At 39.8% G+C, this 24,384-nt stretch overlaps 1 protein-coding gene across 2 annotated transcripts in view; it reads right to left on the bottom strand.

Moving 5' to 3' along the window:
- SLC7A2 (solute carrier family 7 member 2) overlaps nucleotides 1–22,786 on the bottom strand; it is a 63,883-nt gene extending 41,097 nt beyond the window's left edge. The window contains exon 1 of one of the 2 annotated variants that reach the window (XM_027598727.2): nucleotides 22,631–22,786. The gene's annotated coding sequence lies outside the window, so the exon portion shown is untranslated. The remainder of the gene's footprint in view (nucleotides 1–22,630) is intronic. The other variant, XM_027598728.2, reaches the window with a different exon arrangement.
- Between the last annotated feature and the right edge of the window lie 1,598 nt (nucleotides 22,787–24,384).

Below are 24,384 nucleotides of genomic sequence, written 5' to 3'. Positions count from 1 at the left end.
TCATCTGAGAAAATGTGATAAAATATAGTTAAGAATTCTGTCCAGTCTCTCTTCTGAGTGGTTTACCAGGTGGTACAAATGAGTGTGTGGCACGCTCAGGTCCCTGTACGCATACTCAGCCTTGCTTTGCTGGGTCCAGTAGGGTTTTCAGTCTCTAGGGCCTCAAGTATAGTCTGGATCATTCTTGTCCTCTTGACTTGAAGAGGTTATGTTGCTGAAGCCACCTGCCTTTAAAGCACAGCCTGATATTCTGTAGCTTCCGTTAAGAGAACTTCAGTTAAAAGAAATTCCAAATACAATTTCCTGGGCACAGACCACTGGGTCCTATCTCCCTAAGAAGGAAGCTGCTTGACAGAAAACTTTAAAGTGGGAAATGAAAGCATGAAGCAACTTGCCTTCACATTTGGGTTTGATTTCTTCATTTTACAACCGGCTGCAGGCTAACAATGTATCATTCTGGGCATGGACACAAGAAAGGAGTTGGGCTTTCTTCAAGGCTTTGCTTTGGGTTTTCCTCCTTAGCCAAGCATATCCTGGCACCCATGCTAATGAGGGACTTGCTGCCAGAAAGCCAAAAACAGGCCACAGCCCAGCACCACTTCTTCCAGGGAAGAGCCCGTCTCTGGGGCTCCTGGCACCACCTCTGGGCTGGGTCCTGCCATGGCTGTCCACACAGCCAGGTCTGGCCCAGAAGCAGGAGTCCCAAGGCCCTTAAGAGATGGCAATCTGCTAAGGATAAGACAGCAGAATTCTCCCAGTGTCATTCCTTAGCCAAGAAGTTCACACACACTAACAGGACAGAAACAGTGTGCCTAGAATTAACTATCAAGGACCTATCAGAACACTGCCAAGTGAACCTGATGTAAATTCTTCCAGTTCTACACTGTCCCGTCCCCCCCCCCCACCCCAGTCACGAAGAACAAACACAGGCCATGTACAGGTACTTGTGTGTGTGTGTGTGTGTGTGTGTGCGCGCGTGTGGGAAAAACACATCTAGAAGTATACCAAACATTGCCTAAATTCTATGAGGCTTTCCCTCCATTTTTCTGAAATATAAACATGTCTTTGGACCTCCCTCTATCAAAATATACAGTATCATATTTAAATATATTTTTTCCTCAAGGGCAAGTACCCTAAAAAGGCTTAAGGATGCCAAAAAAGACTAACAGGAAAAAAAGTAGTTACCTTACATATATATTAGCCTAAATAATAACATCAGCAAATGGGTGACATTATCATTATGGTACTATGTTTTCCTTCAAAATCATGTCGTATCTAAGCCTGAAGTAGGTTCACAAAGGTCATTTCAGAACACATGTTTTAGCTTGAGGTTAAAATTTTAAGTGACTTTAAAGCCCGTAACAGAATGTATTTGCTTTTAAGATACTTAAAAACTTGTTTTATATAGCAGCTCTGTGGTCACACATCAATACTGGAATATAAAATAAACATGCTACTCTATTTAAAAAGATCTGTTTCTTTGAAGACTTGGAAATTTGTAAATATGAAAATACTAACACTACTGCTCATGGGACTTCCCAATTATGCCCAATTACCTCAATTTAAAGTGTCAGTGAGCATGGTTCTCATTGCTGTAGCCTCAGCTCATCCCATGGTCCTCACATCCCAGGAGCGGTTACTCCTTGCTGCAATTCAGACACCTCACTGCCCATCAAAATACACCTTTTCTCCCCAAAGTCCAAACTGTGAACCCAATCTATATTTCTAGCCTAATCCTCTTTATGATTAAATCAGTGAATACAAGTGAAGTGCTTAAACAGTGCCTAGCATATAGTATGTCCTCAGTAAACGTGAGCTATTACGTTTTTATGTTATACGTTATTAATATTCCTCCTTTCCTTCTTCCTTTCCCCTCCCTCTCCCCCCTTCCATCCCACCTTATTTCAGTCAAGGCGAATTATGTGCTATTTTGCCCATAGGTCCTAGACTTTTCAGAGTCCTTTGCTTATGCTGTTTCCCTGCCAAGAATAAGATTGTCTTCTTAACCTCATCTCTGCTACTGGATATCCCTTCCAGATATCCTCTTTCTAGGTCTTTTTCAAATCCTACCTTCTTCATGAAACTTCCTCTTAATCCCCTCAAGTGGAAGTGATCTCTCTTTGAAAAGTTCCTAATATCCTGTTGACAGTTCTCTGGATATGGCATTCATCCCTGTGACCTAGACTAGAGCGCCATACGTATTTGGCTTATCACCCTTGTCCCTAGCACATACACATTTGATAAACCTGCTGGGCAGAAACTGTGTTCTATGTATCTTCATATGACCCCTTTGGAACATAGCACACATCCCCTGAGTTGAAAAAGATACTGAAATATTTTTAATTGTTTAACAATTTTTTTTTAATTTTAACAATTTCTGTGTTGAAGTGCTAACATTTTTTAATTGAAAGAATTAAAGATTTTACATATACTTATGTATTATTTATGATAGCCAAAAACACATTTTCCATCTATCTCTGAACTTGATAGGACTCTGCTTTGAAACGTATGCCATAGTAAGAAATTGTCTACCTTTGGTGATTCTTCCCTAAAACACATTTGCTATTTGTTACTCATAACCTGTTTTAAGATTTAAAATTCATTTGTCACTTATCAAAGTTTCAAAATGGCCTCAATTCTAAAATCAACACCAAATAGTATTCAAAACTAAATATAGCTTGAATATATGTTTCAGTATGGTAACCACTAATAATTCCTTCTTATAGAAAACTCTTGTTTTCCCCAATTCATTGTTGAGGAATAAGATGTTTCATTCTATGAAATGTGCTACTGGTAGACAGTCATGGTAGACTGGATCCATTACCAGCGTTCATAAAAGAAGAAGCGAGTACTCTTCTTGGGCCAGTCTGGAAGGCTTTATGGAGAAGACAAAGTAGAGAATATTTTAAACAATCGGAAAGAATCAGTTTGGCAAGCTGAATGTGAATATTTGTTTAAGGAACGTGGCCACTCTTACTCAGAAGATCTGGAGAAACTCTCATTCTCTCTATATGAGTGAACTTAAAGTGAATGAGGGGGACAAGATGCAGTAGCAGGGGAAAAAGAGAGAGTCTGAAGGGTTTGAGGCAAAGATGAGGGAACCACAAAGCAATCGGCAACAAGCACCTACGTATAAGGCAGGGTCGGAGGCAAAAGAAGAGCCCGGTAACTCCACATGCATAGTGGAGGCTGACCTGGGGGCACAGAGAAGGAACAGGATGCAGAGCAAGCAACTTGCAATTACTATGGGAAAAGAAAATGGCAGCAAGAATATTGATACTGCTCAAAGAGAACTCAATCATCAATTTAAAATTTAAGAAGGGTCTTGGGGCACCTGAGTGGCTCAGTCAGTTAAGCGTCTGACTCTGATTTCAGCTCAGGTCATGATCTCAGGGTTATGAGACTGAACTCTACGGTGGGCTCTGTGCTGAGTGTGGAGCCTGCTTAAGGTTCTCTCTCTCCCTCTGCCCCTCCCCCACCCCACTCTAGCACTCTCTCTTTCTCTCTAAAAAACAAAAAACAACTACAAAAATAAAATTTAAGAAAGGTCCTCATAAGTTCCTGGAATGAGACACGTTCATAAAGTGTATACAAATAGATCACCTCTATGACTTTCACTTTTGCTGCTAGTACTGATGCTCACATTTATCAAAGGCATTCTAGGTTTCAGGAACTGGGCTAAGTGCGTTACATATATTAGCCCAACAAAATTGCCCAAAACCCCTATGAGGTAGGTACTATCACTATCCTTACTTTATAGATGAGAAAACCAAAGCATAGAGAGGTAAATACTAGCCAGTACCTATCAAAGTCAGGACACAAAATCAAGTCTGCCTGACTCTCCATAACAAAATATAATAGGAACATTAGCTTTTTAGAAGCAATGTCATAAAGTCTCACAATTTAAAAACAACAACAAAAACGAACCACTACTTCTTTTTTTCCTCTTTTTTGCTCATGTTTCTCTTTCATTGCAGCCCCTGAAGTTTTTGGTTGGTTTGCATCATCTAAAGAGACAAGCACAAAGTTTACATTTCTGTCAGAACTGACAGTTTCCCAGGATGAGGGCCGGGTTGAGGAAACAGTGGTCTGAGGAGCAAAGCGTTAACCAGCACATCCCAGAAAGTGAAGCAGAGGTGGTTCTCTGCCAATAAATAGTCCAGTTATGAAGTACACATTCTAAACTGAGCTGAAACACTATCCAGAGTGTGCCTTAAGGAAAGAAACTTGTCCCCACAGCCTGGGTAAAAGCCAATGTTAGCTAATGGTTACATCATCGAGCTCAATATAGCATGAACAGGAGGAACTCAGAATCAATGGAGTTGCAGGATACTCTTCCTTTTAGTTTTGGAGGTTCTGTGGCAAGCAAAAAGGAAGATAAAGGAATAAATATTTGAGACTATCCACTAGGAAGAAAAAAAATTCAAAAGGGGTTCCATTTTACCACAGGCTTTGAGATATGAAAATAAAAAGGAATAGTTGCGGTCATGCACGGCTCTCCTATTGGGTTCTGGGTGCCTGATGTATGTTCCTTTATTAATCCCTCACAACCACCTCAGGGCAAGCACTGTCTCATATTCAGATGGGACAACTGCTGCTCAGAGAAGTTCAGAGACTTGCCTAAGATCTCTCAGAGCTAGATTTGAATCTAAGTTTGTATAGCTCCAACATCCATGCCCTTTTCTCTAAGTCAAAGAAAAGTGCAGAATTCTAGCTGTTCCCAGGCTCTCGGCAGTCCATCTGACACCCAACTGATGAAAGAAGACAACTTGAAGGTCATCATTAAGATGTTATCAAAAATATACGTGGAACACTTGGGGATTTTAAAACCTTATCTCCAAAAGAGTTTCACCGAGTTTCTGCACTTTTCTTTGACTTAGAGGAAGGGGCATGGATGTTGGAGGACTGGAGGAGATTATGCTAAGTGAAATAAGTCAAGCAGAGAAAGTCAATTAATATATGGTTTCACTTATTTGTGGAACATAAGGAAGAGCATGAGGGACATTAGGAGAAGGAAGGGGAAAATGAAGGGGGGGTAATCGGAGGGGGAGATGAACCATGAGAGACGATGGACTCTGAGAAACAAACTGAGGGTTCTAGAGGGGAGGGAGGTGGGGGGATGGGTTAGCCTGGTGATGGGTACTAAGGAGGGCACGTACTGCATGGAGCACTGGGTGTTATATAAAAACAATGAATTGTGGATCACTACATCAAAAGCTAATGATGTATTGTATGGTGACTAACATAACAATAAAATAAAATTTAAAAAATTAAAAAGTTTCACTCTTCGAGCTCATGAACACTACCACCTTAAGACTGAAAGTGTAATAATTATTAAAATATCAGCAATGGAGGAAAAATTTTAAGAAACAGGAAGAATAAATAAACATCATAACTTATGTCTACATTAAAATTTTTAACATATATTAAAACTCATTTCTTCTTGCTACAAAAACCTCCAGTGATCTAATATAAGAAGGCTTCCTGCCATAAAAATCTGGGGACTTTTACTGCTTTCATTAAAGCATACAACATTTTCTGAAACACCATATTAATTTTATAATTTATCTAGTTCATTCTTCACCTGTGTCTTGGGTTCTCAAATAGCTAATATTCTCCATTCTCCCCATATTTCTAAATTCAAAACATTATTTCAAAACAAATGAAGTCTTTTGTTTCTACAAATCACATCTTTCATGTTTTCATTTTGTTTAGATTTTATTCCAAATGGCCTCTGATAATATCAAGCACCTTTCCCTTCTATTACCAAAAGCTTTTCTGTGGCCTCGTTTTGCGCCTGGGAATTAACTGATGTAATTCAGTAGGAGTCAACATTATTTTTTTAATCCACAGAAGAAATCTGTCTGAAGGGATGAAAAGGGGGAAATGAGCAGAGATGTTAGATACGTATTTGATATACCATTTGACATTTTATACATAGAATTCCCACTTAACTCCTTAGTGGCACAGAGTGTCTGCTCTAACTCTCTGTTCCCCTGTTTCAGACTCCTCTTGGGTGCTGGTTATGGGGCCAGGGGCCTCAGCCTCAGTGTAAACCCTCACAACATAGAAACTTCACGAGGGCAGAGATTTCACTTGACTGCTTTGTTCACTGGTGTATTCCAAATACCTAGGGACTGCCTAGCACATAATAGATACTTAAGTAATTCCTGAATAGATGACTGCCACCATCTTTTTCATAAATGTTGACCAAGTACATCCAGTAAAGAGTGACTAGGATATGGTGAGGGGTCTGGAAACCATGTCACTACTTGAGCAATGAAAGCAGCAGCAGGGGCTTGGGTACAAAAAGCAGGGATAGAGCTGGGGCCCACAGAGAACCCTGATCTAAGCCCAGCCTATAAGCCTAAGAGTTACCAGCCATGTGTCTGGGCAAGTCACTGGAGTCTCCATCTTTCCATCTTTGAAAATGAAAAGCTACAAGGATTAAATACACCAAGAAAGGTATCTGGCAAAAAGCAAAGAACTTACGAAAAATAAATTCGTACTATTTCTACATTTCACTTCTTTTCACTCTTAGGGGAAGAAAAAGACTTAGAAACAATAACTTTCTTCAGATATGTGAATGGCAATGTGTAAGAAGACAATAACACTATCCATACTATACTAGGACACAAAACTCCAAGTAAAGGATATAATACAAAAAAGACTAAAATAGTGACCCAATAAAATGCAGACCTCCCTAATAGTGTTTCCACCCATAAGAAGCTGCCTACCAATAAAGGTGTCAGCTTTCTGTCATTATTTTAAACAGAGGACAGGTGATTCAGAATGATTCCGAAATCTGCAGAACCAGGTTTCATTAAAAGGGTATTTAGCTAAGGTATCTGCCAACTCAGATTCTCTGATTTAATTATATGATTTCTTTTTTATGGCTGAAAAACTACATTTTTCATGATTCTCTGCACATGTATAAACCAGCAGTCAGATTACAAGTAGACAATTTACACCAAAGTCCATATTGCCAAAAAATCTGCCATCCCAATCAACATCTTTGTCTTCACCCTCCTCAAAAACGTGGCAATCATGTAAGTGCACAGTGACTAGAAAACAAAAACAAAAAAACAAAACCGTTAAGGTATGTCCTCATAATAGTGATGACTTTGGAAAAGCGTCAAGGGGTATTACACCATTACATATCTGCTATTCAGATCAAATAAACATTGATTTGGTAAACCTTTCTCAAGTTTAAAGGTTCACCTGATGCAACAAGTCTATTTTCGGGCTAGCAACTCTGATTCCTCTTTCTTTCTCTGTTTCCCTGTAGAGAATATTTAATTCACAACAGTACATCCTGTCTTTAATAGCAACTCCACCATGTATCTGCAAAAACCGGTGTCCTACAAGACCAGGAAAGAAAAGCTCTATCATTTACCCTTTTGGCCCAGATAATGACAATGCTAAACACCGGGAACATAAAGATCACACACCAAAAGATTTTATCATTCTCCTTTCAGCAAAATTTATCAGTCTCCACTGCCTTTATCCTCATTACTGTTATGCTTCCAAGACTTAAGGTAGTTGTGATTCATGAATTTGAAAAAGTAGCATCTGCTGGAAGATGAGGCTTTAACTGATCATCTTCACAAGACCGCACTTTTGGCTGAATGAGAAGATAATGAAGTTGGCCGAAGAGATGAACATAGAAGCAGGGAAAAGACATTCTCCCCAGGCAAGACTGAGTTTTGTTCCCACTCAGAATAGCTTTAAGAGGAGAGAGAAATCTGGAAAACGTAAAAGTTTAAGTTCTTCCAGAATTAGATGCAAAGAGTCAACTGCCATCAAGCTGCTGCTACATATTTCCCAGCTTCTTCCTTTCTATGTGCATTTTTAAGAGGGGAAAAGATATTTGGAACTGCTTTATTCACAGTGTGTTCGGGCATATTTAAAGAGAGCTAGAATAAAAATAAGGTTTTTTTTTTCCTGGGCTGCATTCTCATGCCACATTGACTCTTTTCATAATGTCAGGGACTCTGCTGGGTTCCTTATCAGCCACTCCTCCCAACTCCCAACCTATGTTTTAGTGTACATGGTATTTTTAAAAGATTGCTCTCTGGCTCACCACATACCTTACTATTTTGCACTAACCGGTTTCATTCATTTGCATTACATGCCTGGACCCAGGGAATTGGAACCAAATCAGTGGGAGCCTCTTTAATGTCAAGGAAGCTTCATGAATGTGCAGAGGGGCTTTTGCTCCCAAGCAATCCTCTCAGAGTGAAGCATGTACATCCTTGATATTTATATGCTACTTGTGGGTTGAGATAAGCTCAGGACTTTCTTTATTGACCGATGCTATTACATAGATGTATACAAAAAGCAACTGGTCCTGAGAACAAATGGAAACTTTTTAAATCTTAGAGAAATGTCCAGACAATATTTTAAACTTCTATTTGTGTGAATGAAGGTAAAACACCTGATTTTATTTTTGTTCAGTTAAGAGACAATTTATAACTCTTGAAGGTACTTTAACACCTATTAGGATGGCCACTAAGAAAAACCAGAAAATAATAAGTGTTGGCCCAGATATGCAGAAATTGTAAACCTTGGGCACTATTGGTGGGAATGTAAAATAGTACAGCCAATATGGAAAACATATAGCGATTCTTCAAAAAAAATTAAAAATAAAATAACCGTATGACCCAGCAATTCCATTTCTGAGTCTATACTCAAAAGAATTGAAAACAGGGGCTGAAAAAGGTATTTGCACACCCATGTTCATTGCAACATTATTCACAAGAGCCAAAAGGTGGAAGCAATCTAAGTACCCTTTGACAAATAAATGAATAAACAAAAATGTGGTCTAAATATGCAACGGAATATTATTCAGCCTTAAAAACAGGATGTTCTAACACATATTACAACATGGCTGAACCTTGAGGACATTATGCAAAGTAAAATAAGCCAGTCACAAAAAAACAAACACTGTTTGATTCCACTTATATGAGGTATCTACAGTGGTCAAACCCACAGAATGATGATTATCTGGGATTGAGCGGAGAGGGAAAAATAAGTTGTTCAATGGGTATAGAGTTTAGTTTTTAAAAAAATGAAAAAGAGAGATTGGTTATACAACAATGTGAATTAACACTACTTAAATGTACACTTAAAAATGGTTAAGGCAGTCAATATTATGCTATGTGTATTTCAACATAATTAAAAATTTTTTGAAGAAAAAAAGACTGAGTGTTGAGAAAAGGGGCGTCTAGGTGGCTCAGTCGGTTAAGCGTCTGCCTTCGGCTCAGGTCATGATCCCCGGGTCCTGGGATGGAGCCCCGCATCGGGCTCCCCGCTCGGCAGGAAGCCTGCTTCTCCATCTTGCGCCTGCCACTTCCCCTGCTTGTGCTCTCTCAAATAAATTAAATCTTCAAAAAAAAAAAAAAAAAAAAGAGTGTTGAGAAAGGCTATATATAGCTTATTCCAGAACTTGGGGTCTATTTTTTTTTTTTTATTTGAGAGAGAGAAAGAGAGACAGAGAGGGAGAAGAGCGAATGCAAGTGGAGGGGGGGCAGAGAGGGAGGGAGAGAGAATCCCAAGCAGACTTCTTGCTGAGTGTGGAGCCCGATGCAGGCTGATCTCACGACGCTGAGGATCATGACCTGAGCCAAAACCAAGAGTCAGATGCTCAACCAACTGAGCCACCCTGGCACCTTGGGTTCTATTTTTTTTAATGGTAAGATATTGGAGTGTATGTCTATAGGGCTTAGAAAAAAAGCCATGTCATTTGTTACTCTGTTTTGGGTATAGACATACCAATAAGTTTGACCTAGAGTGTAAGTTCTAAGAGCTCAAAGAACATGTCCCTTTTCAAATTTGTGTCTATGTCTAAGTACATGGAAAAGTTCTGTACTTGGTGGGCATTTGTAACTACTGAGTGGCCATGTTTTAAAGAGGAAAAAAAAATGAAAGTATAAAGCTTAAAGTTTTCTTTGAGCCAAAGATTTCATTTGCTTAAGGAATGCCAAATAATGCTGCACAATTGTTGGTTCTTTATGTCCCAGTTTGTCAAGAGGTGGCCCTAGTCGGGGTTCCAACTCTCTAAATTCTAGTTTTCACAGTCTAAGTTGTAAACGGGAAATTTTTTCAATGACGGGTTGCGGTTTGGGCTTTGTAAAATCCCCAATTAGTACCCTGTAGCAGCAAGTTCATATAAAATGGTCATTAGTCTTAAAAAAGCTGATCTAGAATGTGTTCTGCCAGGAGATGTCTTTTAAATGTAATAATTTTTAAAACATATACTGATTAAGGCTTGAGAGACAGATATTACTTGAATACAAAGCTAATTCACTGAATTCTATCTCCTGAATAATTTGTACAATAACAAATGTAGTAACTGGTAATAACAGGATTTCCAAAAGCAGTAACTATGTTGCTCTAATTCAAGTCGTAAACTAGCTCCATTTAAGTTATTTGGAAAAGCAATAACTAAAAGTGATGACTCACAAGCAGACTTCTTGAGAAAACAGATCGGCTTTTTTTTTTTTTTTTTTTGAGAGTAACTACAAGGTGCTCTTCCACACAAAGTTAAAGGGATGCTATAAATGAAGATGCGGATTTCTCTTAAAAAGTTACAGAATTGCCCTCCCTATAGTCACTGTTCATTTTTATGTTCTGAAAAGGTTGCCCATTATCCTGAAGTCAGCATTTAGAGTCAGGCTTGAGGGAAAGTGAGTAGAGGAAGAGAATGAGGGAGAGGAGGGAAGGCAGATGCTGACGATGGTTTCCCCACACACTAGCGTACTCCCCAAAGCCTCTGCCAAGTGCACGTAACAGTGTTCTTCAAGGTTGATCTCATCCAAAGGAGAAAATACAACCCATGTGCCAAGGACAGGAGACAGTTAAGGATGACTCCCAGAACATGGTCTACAGAGGAGCTCAGCCTTGACAGCGGAGGCTCTGGTGAGCACTAGGCTCAGGTTTAACTATATAGTTTGCCCATTCACTTCCAACTAGAAGAAGAATGATAGGGGAGCAGGGAGGAGGGGGGGAGGGGGGGAGGGGGGGAGGGGGAGGGGGAGGAGGGGGAGGGGGCAGGAGGGGAAAGAAAAGAGGACAAGGAGACTAAGGAGTGGGGGAGAGGAGAAAACCTGGAGGCTGCTGTAAATGCTTCCTTGATTACAAGCTGAATTATCTTAAGCAGCTACAGCAGGCGGCCCCCGCCCCCCAGTACATCCCAGCTACATATCAGGGTCTCTAACCTCTGAGTGGCATCGTACCTGATGTGGTTTGAAAAGACCTCAAGAAACTCTCGGTGGGAAAACCCAGGGGATAATAAATAGGAACGGTCTACTTGCTATTTTTCTTCTAGAGCAGGAAAGGAGCTTAAGGGATCTTCTGATGCTCTAAGCTCCTCTTTTCCTAAGCACTGAAATAGAGTTGGAAAAAAATCAGCATTTCCTGGGAATTAAGAAAGAGAAAATAGATTTTTTTTTCCTACAGCTATAGCTATTCTCAGCATTTTATTGTTTTTAAATATGAAAACATCATCATTTATGTTACCAGTTAGGAAATTTTGACTTCTCTGCAGATGTCTGCACACAATCTCCAGTTCACTCTTCCATGATACACACACCTATGAGGAATAGTTAGGCATGATTCTGCTTGGAATGAAATGGATAGGTGTCTCCTGAGCCTAAAATCTCATGATTTATTAGAACTAGCAATGCTGTCTTTGATGCTTTCAAAGATGTGGAAAATTCAATTCAGGAAATAATTTCAGCCTAAGTTCTGTTAAAGTGAACACTGAAAAAAATTGCTTTCTTTGCCTTAAAACACCATTCTACATACATCATTTTGTTGGGGGCAAAAAAGAATAAAGAAGGACTCTTGCATTCTTTTTTCACCTTTTATTTCACTCAATAGAAATTACACGTGGTTCAATAAGATGAGCACTTTTCTTCCACTTCTTGAAAACAGCCTGAATTCTGATTCACACATACGAAGTTAGAAGTGAAATTATATGGTTTAAGTTAACCGGTTCCCCTGGTCTAACAGGTAATGCATTAAAATTGTGTGTGATGAAGTCAAGTTTTCAAATGGGCTTTCAATTACCATTGGTACCAGTTGCAGCTGCTGTCTGTGCTCCCCACTCACCAAGTCACCCCCACGGCAGCCACACCACCCCGCCTGCCTCCCACCACCACCTCCACCTTTTTTTTTTAAAGATTTTATTTATTTATTCATGAAAGAGAGAGAGAGGCAGAGGGAGAAGCAGGCTCCCAAGGAGCAGGAAGCCCGACGCGAGACTCGATCCCAGGACCCTGGGATCATGACCTGAGCTGAAGGCAGACGCTTAACCATCTGAGCCACCCAGGCGCCCCATCACCTCCACTTTTTGACGTCACACAAGAGTTAAGCAACAGCTATGAACAGGCTGGTCGATCAACAAAAAGTCAAACACTAGCAACTGTACTAAATAATTTCAAAATTGGGGGATTAGAGAAACAATGGGGTCCTCGAGGCTTTACTGTTTCAAATCTTTACAAAAACTAAGTTACTATTATTCCAATGTACTTCAATGAGATCAAAGTCCCTGCAGTTTTCAAAGTCACTGGAGCAATTTATCAGTTTTGGAAGTAGTGGGGGCCTGCAACATGCTTAGAGTTGGCATTGTAGTAAGAATAAAAAAATACTTTAAATATTGTGTAACTTTTAAAGTGACAATGCTAGGTTTGTCCTTCATATTTATTCTGAACTCCATAGCAAAAAAAGATCAGAGTAATGTAAATATGCTATTCATTATTCAGAAGGTTCACACAACCCATTTCAGTGAGATAAAATGCAATATCAACAGAAATTTTATGCAAAGTCTGCTCTTTGTTTGGTTCACTGAACTAAGTGCAAACCATCTGTTACCTATGATAATCAGAAAAAGTAAAAAAAATCAAACTTTTTTTTTTCAGATAGCACAATAGCACTCCAAACAGAACTTACTCGCTTAAAAGCACCACTTAGGAGGTTGAAATCCTAATGACTTTAGATAGCTTAGAACCCACATTTAAAGTCATTTTATTTTCAGGTTAAGATTATACTTTTCTTTTTTTGAAAAGCAAGCCATTTAAAAAAAATTGTTCACATTGTAAGAATGCCACTACATGAAAACATCTTATTCAAATGTTAATTTTCAAGAAATTTTAAAAACTAAAAGTTACAGTTAAAATTGTACTTTGATTCCTGTTTATAAAATTCCTACCACATAAGTGGTATACTATGATTATGATTTGCTTTCACAGAAGCAGAACAGTCTGATATAAATCAGTGCTTTTGCTACATCAAAATCTTGAAATCAAGTCTTGACTCTGGGCCTAGCTCTCCGACCTCAGATAAGTTACACCTGTTAAGATCTCAATTTCTTAACCTATAAAAAGAGAGGTCTAAAATATCCTTCTCAAGAGCTTACCTCTTTGTCTTCCAAACTTGTCTAGCACCGTGTCTGGCTGACATATGCATAGTGCCAGGAGCTCAGAAACCGTCCGTGGCCAGGGAGGCTGGAGACGAACACTTCCAAAGTTTCACAAATTGCCTACAGGACAGTTTTTCAATGTATTGCTGAGTTTAGGATTTGGAATACAAAACCAGCTATCACAACAGTGCCTCACCATTTTTCCAGCGGCAGAACCAAATTTCTGGGATACTGAGCCTTATGCATGTCTTACCATCTAGCGAAAAAGTGATTTTTGTTTTAAAGGTGAAATTGTTTCTCAGAAGTTTAAAACAGGCACCTGCCCAAGATATGTTTTCAAAGCTCTAGTACTACAAATTTTATCAACACCCACTGCTGCTTCTCAATGGCATGCAAATGTGCTTTGTGCTCTTTTCTTGATGAATACTGCATACACAAATCCTACTCCACCTACACAACCACGATGGCACCAACATAATGCATTTAAAGAGGGCTCTTTGCAACAAAACATTACAAATTGTAACCACTCATCAAGCAAGTTTTGCAAAAGACAAGAATTTCAGCAGAGAAATCCACTTTAAAATTCTGTTCTTCGTTAGTCACTCTTTAGGTCTGCATGACCTCTTCAGTTCCATTTAACTGTACCTTTATTAACTTCCAGAGCTTTCTATAAGAAGATCCATATCAGACTGACACTGAGCCATAAGGTTGGATTTCAAATGTCTCTCTAAAGATGCTCCAATTTTAGATAAGAGGGCACTGACTATTGCTATCCATTATTTTTTCCCTTCCCTTTTATGTATATATTTACAAATATTCAATTAAAGTGATCTCAGCTAAGTTTAGAATTGAATCTATTTCCTGGCCCATAGGCGGACATAGAAATCTGTGGCTCTGAGAATTTGGAGGAAAGAAAGATGGTGATGCTGGAGATAACTGATGTCCAAAGTGTTCCTTTGATGCCAGGCAACTGCTTCCAACATGGCACAAATGAGAATGGTCATCATTGTGCTCCGGTCATAGCTTTTAAGTGGAGCTCCCCACGGCAACACTTACCTCTGAGTCTTTTCTCAGCTCCCCCATGGATGCCATGAGCAGCCTTCTTTCAGTAAGAAGAAAGGATGTATGACCCAAGAAGGTCCCATTCTGCCCCAAAATATCCTCTCCTAAGATACTTTTCCCAGGAGCTGAAATGGCTTCTGGATCACAGGGTTCTCATCCCGTGGGTTCCTAAAACCCTAGGTATGAATTCAGGGCAGCTTGAACTGCCAGACACATTACAGAAAATTACAGGGGCATTTGTATTGTTCACGTATATGTGTGGTTCTTCTTCCTTCCATGAAAACAAAACATAATCAGAAAGGACAGAAGAAGGAGGGGCTCCTTCTCTATCAAATAACTTTAAGTACCATTCGTTCAAATACAGTTGATCCAAATTGTACTAAACTTGTCATGAAACCTTTCACTAAAAAGACAGTAAGTCGGGGCGCCTGGGTGGCTCAGTTGGTTAAGCGACTGCCTTCGGCTCAGGTCATGATCCTGGAGTCCCGGGATCGAGTCCCGCATCGGGCTCCCTGCTCAGCAGGGAGTCTGCTTCTCCCTCTGACCCTCTTCCCTCTCGTACTCTCTATCTCTCATTCTCTCTCTCTCAAATAAATAAATAAAATCTTAAAAAAAAAAAAAGACAGTAAGTCAATGCAATCTTTCCTTTTCAACCTGAATCTCTTTACTTCTCCCATTTGATTCACTTGTCCAATCTTTTAAGATTTGGACAGTTAAATTTCAGACACTGCTCAAACAGCATGGACCTCAAGTTGTAAATGTTAAGATGATTCTACTATGATTACATTAATACATTAAATGATTCTGCTACCTTCCCTTCCAAAAATGTTCATGTAAATTTATAATATAGATTGAGCAGCCAAAGAGGAGAGGCTTTGGTAGGGAAGTAACTCTTGAATACCATCAAGTTCCATAGTGATTAAACTGTTATCCATTGGAGCATCTCATTCACACGGCATATCCTCACATGCCACAGAGTAGGTGCTCAATCTTCACTCTAAGCTAAAACTCACTAAAAAACTCAGCAGTGCTGTTTGTTTTTGGTGATGAACAAAGTGAACTCTCAGTAGGTTTTGGACTTGGATGACGTTTCTTATTCTTCTGTCAACTCCTTCAGATAAGTCTAGGTCAAGGCAACATGTCAAACCTGAGGAGTGAAATAGCAATCCCACTTTGCTTGCTAGACACAACCAATTAGACTTCATTTTCTTGTATACACTGCCCTGGAAAAAGAGTTAGATTCCTAACGTGGCCAAGACACTCCAGAGTGTTAATGAGCCCTCAGGATGGAGTGTCAAGAGCTTACCTCTAGATCCTTCTAAGTCTCACAGAAATGTCTCCTAAACAACTGCTCAAATAACAACAGAATTAAAGAAACCCCTTAAAACTTGCTGTTGGATTCAAACACAAATGTAAGATTGTGTTGTTTAATATGGTCATCAAAAGCAGATAAAAAGTCAACACAGACGAGCCTGAATTTATTGGACATAGGATTTTCCCAGAGGAAGCCACACTAAGTTGATACAAACTATCAGTAAGTTTTCATTTAGATTTTTATGAAGTTGCAAACATCTTTGTAGACTATGAGCCCCATGCAAAAATAGTAAGTATCCTCTGCTTCAAGAGACCAGGAACATTACAGAAGTGAACATAAAGTCAATTTCAAGAGGAAAAAAAAAGTCACTCTCTAAAGAAAGCTGCCTTTCTGAATGAAAGGGGAAAATTTCATTTAATACAAATGTTCTGTACTTGAAGGAAAAACACAAGACATTTGTAAAGACTTTTATTTGCTAATTTATTTAGGAGAATAATTTAAAGTTTTTTATTCATATAGTATTTTAAAATAATAATACAATGAATATCCACTCACCATCCAACCCAAGAACATAGAAATAATATTTATTGGTCATACATGAACCAGTCAGTAATGGCATGACAGCAGTATGCTACAAATGAATAATTAGGATTAATGGAAGTCTGAGCACCTAAGATCCAGTAAACAAAAACCTGTGAAGTGATTTTTACTCAGTAGAAATGGAAAGATCTGTCTACTAAACTAAAGATGCAAATTAATTACCTGTCCTTCCCACTCCCACCCCCTCTCAGGAACAATCATCAGGTGTTTTTGTTCTTGTTTTTAACGGTATATTCACAAGAACCTTGAAACCTGGAAGGTGAAGGTGTGGCACTCAGCTCCGTGTCTTCATGGAGACCTTCCGTGCACCACCCAAGAACTATGTCTGACAGGAACTGAAATATAGTTTGGGTTCTATCATCTCTTTAAAACATTTTTTTTTCTTCTACTAGGTAAACGGTAGGACACTAAACTAAATGTGCTTTCTTCTAACAAAACAGCTCTTTCCTCTCTAATGTGGGGTAGACAAGCATCTCTTTAGCTACCAGCAATTTTTGTCCATCCTTTGTCCATTCCAAGCTGAAAGCAAGGATTGTGACTATCACTCAAGTGGAGATAGGGACTGCTTTCCTGGTCTTGAGCGAGAACTAATAATGGGAGGATGGATGAAGACCTCCTGCAATCTTTCCATTCTTGACAAAGTTCTTTATGGGTTTTAAACTCATTAAATTTGCATAAATGTGCCATGCTTGCCTAATGTAAGAATGCAACTGTTAGAGCGAGAAATTAAAATAATCTCAGCTTCTTAATTTGACTGCACTTTTGGAATGGCTTTATTCTTCAAGATTTCCGTCTAAAATATAATCTCCTAATGTGTTTTAACTTTTCTTCTAAGACCTTTCAGAATAGTTTGAATTTACAGTTAAATATAGTTTTCTAGAGGTCCAGGGTAATAAATGGTAAACAATTTTGCCAAACTAATAATAAGTATTATTGCCCTCCCAAATGCATATTTTGGTGAATAACTGCTCAGCCAAACTCAAGTCCAAGTGACTCAAGTTTTACCAAAACTAGAGGAGAAGGAAGATTGGCTTTAACAGCAATAACAGTAACCATAATGATGATAATACCTACACTGAATGGGCATTTAGTCTATGTCAGAAACACAACACAAACTTTTTTTAAAAAGTAAAGTTAGGAATAGATTGTTATCTCTTGTCCTGATACCTTCAGCTCTTTGTGTCACTCAAATGGCAGCTTTATCATTCTCTTTCCATTGTAGGATTAGTTGTTAACTCCTTCACTAAGTTGTCAATGCCCAGAGAATAGGAACCAAGTTATTTATTCTTTGCTTCTCTACGGACTCCAGATCTGGGCAGTAAATATATACAACACATACTCATCCAAAATGGATTAACTAACCACTGTTCATGGAAGACTCCAAATAGAGTATCTCATAAGATATTCTTAGAATCAAAATTACAAAATTGTATTTCCTATTCCAAGGCAGTCCTAATGTATCAAAACAGTATTCAGTAACTTGGATGCACACACAACTGCTGAATACTATAAATTCTGCATTGAGTAGTGGTAAATTTTGCATATTAGTTTCACAAAAATGAAATCCAGTTGTTTCCACCAAATGCATACCTTCTTTTGGAAACCAGACAGCAGTAATGGGGAGAAGGAAGGATTATGACCCACACGCTTTGGGAAAATAAACTCTGCATATGGTACAGAGAAGCCTTCCCACTCCACCACTCAGATATATTTCAAGTTCTAGAGACTGTAGTGTGATTTTTGAAAGTAGAAATTGACTTGCATTCTGAAAATCTGCCTTCAGCTCATATTGAGTGTAAAAAAATAAGGCTGAACATGCAAAGAGACCCCATTATTTTCCTCAAGTTTCAATATACAGTTGCATAATTCCACTATATCACTTAACTCCACTCTCTCTTATTCCAATAGTGACTATCATCATTATCATTGTTTACCAAAATGACAGCTAGATACCCAGAGCCAAGGCAAGAAAAGACCCTAACCAACCAATCTTTATCTCTAATGATCAAAGTACCAACTCCTGTAACATTTTTTGGTCTACACAGAAGTAAAATGAATAAAAAATAAGCTTTAAGGTGTACTTTCTTTCTTGATTTTTTTGAAGAGACAATCATTCATTTTTAAGTAGAACAGATCCACTTATCTTAAAATCTGAACTAAAAAAAAAAAGTAAGGGAGGGGAAAAAGTAGAATAAAATGAGAGCCTCTTAATTACAGTATCATTCAGCATCCCCTGTGATATGAAGCTCCATCCACCATGATCACTAGGCTCACTAGGAAGGAGGCTTTGATGGCATAAACAGGATTGTATTACATATAATTGTATAAAGACCTAGGGAGGCTTCCTGAAGCCAGACTGGGTTAAGGAAAGAAAAGAATTTTCCCCAGAACTGTGGGAAAAAATAGCAAGAATCAACAAGGGACATAAAAATTCTTTGCTGTGTATTGTTCAAAAATATTCCAAAAATGAATACAACATAGGGCTTTTTTTTTTTTTTTAAACTCCTGAAAGAAAGGTTAAGGAATGTTCTTATATCATCTGCTTCACTGCCGAATCCCAGATTGGCTCACGTTCTGAATAAAGGTACTAATATGAGGCACCAGAAATGAGTATGGATTTTGTTTTTTATTTATTTTATTTTTTAAAGGGGGATGGAGAGAGGCATAAAATAAAATTTATAACATCTGCAGAATGAAATCATCACATAGGACACTGTAGCCTGATCATTCCATCTTGGATGTAAGAAACCCCAAGAGTCTCAACAACGTATGTCCATACACACCCAGAAAAATGGAACCACAGATTTCCCTGAACAGAGAACCAAAGTAAAAGTCTAAATAGGAACCAAGAGATGCAACCCACATATTTAAACCCAGCCTTTTAAATAAAAACCACTTTAACTCAAATCTTAAAGTCAATACTGATGGTACTTACCAATGAGAAGGTTAACTCAATAGCAATAGAGGCTATTCCCAGAAACATTTAAAGTTTAAGAGTCCATAAGCACAAGAAAAACAGTAGTGCACTGCATGCTTCCACAGATCAATATATGTTTATTAAGTTGGACAAGAAAAATTAATGGATAAGTCATGCTCTGATTATCTTAATTGAGCTACTGAGAACCTGGTTGGCTACTTAGAGCCCGGGGGAAATGAACCCCCAACTGTTGGTTTGGTTTTGTCAATGGCAACTACAACATTTCCACAGACACAAACATCACTTCTAAAACAACAGCCAAAAAGGCAAATAAAAGAATATATAAGAAGAATCAGGACAAATTTATTACTAGTAAATACGTTTTACCGGTAAAACGAAAATGCCAAGCATAAGTGCTTTTGATGATGGAATAGTAAGCAGCATGATCTCCATATATGAGAAAGTGTGTTCCTTACTTGCTTTCTGGTGTAGATGGTACTCAAGTCATCTGTTTATAGGTACTGTTTTTATATAAAATTACAACAACAACAAAAAACTACTCATAAATCCATAGTGAAGGGTTTCCCAAATGTAAAACTAATTGAAGAATCCTTCCGGAATCAGAGCTACACATTACTTTTGGTTGTCCGGTGCCTGGTACAGAGTAGGGACACAGTAATTTTCAATGAAGGAATATATATTCAAAGACATACATAACACCCTTTCTCAAATTATTGAAATCAGTTGGCATTCACTCAACAATAAGACATACTGAGCATGTGTTATGTGCAGACATTGTGTTAGGCAATAGAATGAAAAGTTATTAAAACAGAAGACAATGAAAAGAATTATTTCATTAGGTTTTTTTTTTAATCAAGGCTTTATCAGTATGGTTTCTATACTCAGATCAAAGGTATAGAAATGAGTTGACCACACAGATTTTCCAAACCATTTAGATGAGTTTTATCACATAAGGGAAATCCTACAGTTAACTGAGTTTTTCAATATTTAGTTGGATGACAAAACATTCAAATGAGGCACACAGTACTAAATATGTGAATATTTAGAAATATATCCAAATGAAAATTTCACTTTTGTCCTGACATCCAGTAAGTGGTCTACAAGAAGCCAGTCCTTAAAAATCAACGTATTCATATTATGTTTGGGGAAATAATAAATAGCAACATAAGCTGTTTTCAATATTCTGGTCTAAAAGTCGGTCACTGAAGGGCATCGAAATAAAACCAGCAGATGGCCCTGAACACTTAAAAAAAAAATACTTATATAGGTATACAGCTAGGGATAAATGGAGTAGCAAGCAAATAAAACAGAAGACAGAAACTAGGCTAAACAGAGAAGTCACCAAAGGAAAACTATGAGAGAAAGCCCTTTTGAAAAAGTGGGCTGAAAAGAGCAGCAACAGCCACAGATGAGGACTCAGGTCTGGCCAGAAGAGCCAAGAGAAGCGATGAGAACTTCAGCAAGGAGACATGGGAAGACAACAAGAGGTGGGCCATGCAGAATGGAGACCAGGCACTCCCACTCTGCAAAGATGAGCAGGTATGTAGCGGAAAGCAAGACCCTGAAAATTCTTTAGGCACATATATTCAAAAAGAAATATATGAGAATATAAGATGAAAAACTCCAGGGTATTCTCAAGTCTTTTCAAATTCCAACAGCTACCTTCATCTCCCCTCCCAGCCTCTAATTCTCTTTAACAGACTCTAAGTCCAGTGATAATGATGAGAGACTTTGGAATCAAAAGGGTTTTGCCAATGACGTGCTAAAGAGGCCAAGGATTCTGCAAACTGAATCCCAGGAGATACCAGGCAGAGTTTTACTCTGCCTCCAAGGCCAAGGCACACCCTTAAAGATTAAAATGCCCTAAGGTAAACGACGTTTCCCAGTCAGTCACAATGTGGAAACCAAGTGAGGGCAAGGGAGAAAACTGAAAAAAATCCTAATAAATACTGTGGCTTCCCAGCGTTAACCCAGAGTAGCCAACTAGGAACTTTTTAGTAAAGGAAAAAAATTGAAAATGCATATATTCTTCTGCACCAAAACATTTCATATCAAGCTTTAGTGCAACTAAAAGAAAAAAGGATTTAATTTACAAAGGGAAAAAGCAGCTATCAGAAAGTATACACTTAAACTATTCTTAACCCGTACATCCCTTAGAAAAAGCGCACAAACACAACCGCTTGCAATTTCCTGGGGAGATGATTATTATAAATGCTTACGGGGAAAAGAGGTGACTGAAGTTTTAAGGACTGGCTGGGGCAAGAGTGCAACAGTATCAAGTCGGAGGCCACAAACACACTAACTCGACATGCTAGCCCCCCGCCAGCACTCTGAGAGCTCTATCTGAATAAAATCTGACGATATTCCCTCATTAAAAGGATGAATGTTTCTGCACATGGGCGACTAGATAAACCTTATTACCAGTACTAACAGTCAACTAACCGCTTTTGGAGGCAGTTCTGCATAAATGCATGAAAGTCCGAACGGGCTGAACCTTTTTACTCCTGAAATCTAGGCACTGTTTCGTAGGACGCGTGAGCGTATTTTTAAGTATCCTTAAGATACCATCTCCGAAGACGTTTACTCCCTGGACTGGGTATACGCGTAAATGCATGTCAGAAAGTTCTCCGGAGGAACGGATATTCTGAGGCCATGGGCTTGGTGACTGCCTAAACACCAGAATGGCATTTCGAGTTCGAAGCTGAAGATGGCATGAAAGAGGCTTAAAAGAGTATAGCCCATCTCAAACGGGTTTCAAACTGCACCCATTTACTTTCAAGTTACCCCCAAACACACACCACGACATTTTACCTGTCCTATGTCCAGGACGCGAAAGGCTTCCAGAGCTCCAAGCGCTGTTCTATATTTAACCCAAGAATCTCTGGAAGGCGACTTCAGGAACCCCTCAGTGTGCAGAACGGGGGCGGGGGAGGGCTGGCTTGCGCTCCCGGAGATGGGTGCCCACGGCCCCCGGGGCCAAGAGTGCCTCAAGGGCTCCCGCGGAAGTGCCCGCCGTCTCCCAGCCGCCGCGACCCGCGGAGCTGCCGCGGACCCCGACGCCTTGGGGCACACGCGGCCGCACGGGGCTGGCCAGAGCGAGGCGCAGCCCTCGGGACAGGGGTCCGCGGCGGCAGCCCCCTCCCGCCGCCCCGGGGTGTCCGTGCCCGAGTCGCGGCCGCGCGGCCGAACGCGGCCCTCCGCGCCCCAACCCAGCCCTTTCCCCTCCGGCCCCCGCGCCCAGGCCGCCCCTCGCCGGCTGCCCCTCCGCGTGGCCGGACACTAGGCAACTTACTGGGGCAGTGCTAAGGCCGCGCCGAGGGGGCGGTGGTGGGCGAGCGGCTGGAGCGTGTCGGGGGCCCGCGTCTCCGGGAGGCTGCAGGAGCTGCCGCCGCCTCGCTGGTCCGCGCGGAGAGGAGCGCCCGGGCCGCTGCGCTGCAGAAGGCGGCCTTGGGCACGTGGGCGCCCCTCTGTGTAGCCGCGCCGGGGGCGGGGCGCGGGGCAGGGCGGGGCCGCCTCCTCCCTCCCCCGCGCTGGCCGCCGCGCGTCCGGACAGTCCCCGCAGCGCGGGCCAACCCTTCGGGTAGGCGGCGTCCGGCCGCCGCGCCTCGGGGTCGGTCCGCGGCCTGGAGCTCGGGCGCTCGCGGGCGTGCGCTCCCCCGGGCCCGAGCCGGCGGGCGCTGGGCGCGAGGCCGGCTCCTGGGGCATCGGGCCTGTGAAGCGTGGTTGCCCAGGAGGGAAAACTGAATTCCTGCTTTCCTTGGAGGACCCAGCCTCAGGGGCGTTGCCAAATTTCTAAGTGGAGTTCTTCCAAGTGGGGTTTTTGTCTCCCGTTTACTGTCTATTCTGAGAAGAATTTGTAAATAAGAATAATAACAACATACCAATGATAATGATCAATAGAAGCTTTGTCAAATAGTACTACTTCACTAAAAACCATGAAAGTTTATAAAAATGTGCAGTTGCTATTCTGAAAATTCCAGTAATGTAAATAGGTTGTCATGACTGTTTGAAGGTGGGCAATAAGAAGATGACATTTGCTATTTCCAAAAAAAAAAAAAAAAACAAACCAGAGCAAAAGTTACACAATCAAGGTTTCTCATACTGCGCTATTGTTTGCTTTAGGAGTCTCTGATAAGATTGAAGTCACAATGTGAAACTCTGTTAATTTTAATCTGAAAGGAGGCAAAACATTGGCCTGCCTGAATTGAACAGTGAGTGTATATTATTATTTTTGTTTGATAGAAAGATCTACCTTATTTTGTTTAATATTATGCTAAATATCTTTTTATTCATCTACTAGTAATACTATTAACTTTGGCAAAGTGCCAGATTCATATTGCATTACACATACACTTTTAATATGGTGTTCTAAATCATTCTTAACTTCTTTAACAGAATCTGATTAAAGATTTGGGACTTCATTCCAAAATATGTTACATGCACAAAATCTCAATGACTATTTCCAGAGTTCAGCTATCTCCTTGAAGCCGTCAATGGACCTCATTGAAGAACTAGAAGTCTAAATAGCACCGGACTGCAAGGATATTTATTATCTGTTCTAGTAAATGTCTTATGTAATAGAGTTTTTATCAATATAAACTTAGTTTTACAGTATAAAATAGAGTCCTTGTGCAACGAATCATTAATGATATAGAGGGATATGACACATGTTGATTCTGACACCAAATTTACTCAGTCCCATAAGGGTTAGGAGGCATTACACCAACAGGTAAAGGAAACTCAAGACTTCAGATACTTTGTTTAATTTCTAAGAGTGAGGGATCTGATATAAAATTTTCCACCTTTTTTTTTAAAGAAACCAAATGTTGCTATTTTAAATTTAAGAAATTATTTCCCCATATATTTGTATCTAAATACCCTCAAGGGACAGTCTGTGATAAGGTTGCACCACATTGATTTGAGATAAACTAATCTATCTGACATTTAGAAACTGCCAATTTAGTCAGAATACCAGTCTTTGAGTTTATCTGGTAATCTGACTATCTGATGTTGGTGCTTCCTGAATCAAGAACACATTGTGTACGT

This window comes from Zalophus californianus, chromosome 2 (assembly GCF_009762305.2).
Source record: "Zalophus californianus isolate mZalCal1 chromosome 2, mZalCal1.pri.v2, whole genome shotgun sequence".
NCBI lineage: Eukaryota > Metazoa > Chordata > Mammalia > Carnivora > Otariidae > Zalophus > Zalophus californianus.
The sequence above is the reverse complement of the archived record's forward strand: the minus strand, read 5'-3'. Positions and strand labels throughout refer to the sequence as shown.